Raw genomic sequence first — 1,845 nt, 5'->3', positions numbered from 1 at the left:
GAAGGGTCTAGGCCCGAAATGTCAGCTTTCCTGCTCCTCTGATGCTGCTTGGCCTGCTGTGTTCATCCAGCTCTACACCTTGTCATCTAAAGAACAGCTAATCTCGTTTCTTTGTTCAAGAATGGAAGATAGATAAAGTGGAAAATAGTAGGCCACTGAGCCTTATATCAGCGGTAGGGAAGGTTTGGAGCAGATTCTTGGAGCACAGGATTTAATTACATTTGCAGAAGAACAGACCGATTATGGATCATCAGCATGAGTTTATGAAGGATTTGTCTTTTCTGACCAACCGGATAAAGTGTTTTGAAGAATTGACGAAGTTGATTGCTGAGAGTAAGACAGTGGAGGTGGTCTCACGGACTTTGCTGAAGAACTTGACAAAATCCCCATTGCAGCCTGATCGATAAGATTAAACCACACGGAATCCATGGTACTGCATTGATTAGTTAGATACAAAATTGGCTTGATCATAGAAGACAGAGAATAATTTTGTCAGGCTGTTTGTCTGAGTGGACGTCTGTGACCAATGGTGTTACACATGGATCAGTGCTGCAACCTGTTTGGAATAGGATACAGGAGGATATTGAACATGGACAGAGAAATAGCAGATAGAGTTTAATGCAGGCAACTGCTAGATTATACATGTGGGAGGTCAACAGCAAGTAGAAAATACTTTAGTGAACGACAAGTGTTTTAACAATTTTTTTGAAATAGGCCCCTCATGGTTGGCTGGTCCAGAAGATTAAGTCACAGGAAATCTACGGTGATTTACGAAGTTAGATACAAAATTGACTTGACTACTGAGGACAGGGTACAAGTATGGATGTGTGGTTTCCTCCTGACTGGAGGTCTGATCACAGACCACTGTTCCTTCAAGTTTATGTGTATCACTTGAATGAAATATAGGTGATATGTCTAATATGTTTGCAGACGACATGATATTTATTGGAGTAATGAATAGTGAGCGAAGTTATCAAAAGACACAACATGTTATAGAACGGCTAGAAATCTGGGTGCAGAAATGGCAAATAGCGTTTAACCTGATAAGCAATGATAACGCTTTTTGGGAGATTAAACGCAAAAACTAATTACAATGTAGATAGCGGATCTTTAGGAGCATTAATGTACAGAGGATCCATGTTCATAAGTCCCTGAAATTAGCAAGATCAGTCGGGACATTGAGTATTAAATTTGGCAAGTCATGTTCCAAATATAGAAAACGTTAATCAGATCATATTTGTAGTACTGTGCACTGTTCTGGTCGCTGCACGGTAGGAAGGATGTAATGGCGTTGGAGAGGGTGAGTAGTGCAGAATGTTGCCTGGATTTGAATCTATCAGCGTAAGGACACGTTGGACAAACGTTGATTGTTTCATTAATGTGTCAGAAGCTGAGGGTAGACCTGATAAAAGCTTTAAAAATTATGCGAGGCATGGATAAAGAGGATGGTCGGCACCTTCACAGGGTGGATTTGTCAAATACTAAGGGTCATAGGTTTAAGGTGAGAGGAGGAAAGTTTAAACATCATGGACGAGGAACTTTTTTTTGTTAAAACAGAAAGTAGTAGCTACCTGCAATAGGCTATCACAGGAGGTGGGATGAGCTGATATGACAACAAAGTTGTAAAGGCATCTAGACTGATGCGTGAACAGGCAGAGAATAGAGTGATGTGGAACATATGAAGGTAAAAGGGATTAGTTTAAATAGAATCATGGTCGGTACAGACATGTTGGACTGAAAAGCCAATTCTGTGCTGTACTCTTCAATGCTCTATGTTGTTGTTATATCGTTCCGTGACATTGGCCCTCAAAGTCATTCTTTGTCTACTCCCAAACTTCTGCTCCC

This window comes from Rhincodon typus, chromosome 42 (assembly GCF_021869965.1).
Source record: "Rhincodon typus isolate 14 chromosome 42, sRhiTyp1.1, whole genome shotgun sequence".
Taxonomy (NCBI): Eukaryota; Metazoa; Chordata; class Chondrichthyes; order Orectolobiformes; family Rhincodontidae; genus Rhincodon; species Rhincodon typus.
Note: the sequence above shows the minus strand (reverse complement) of the source record.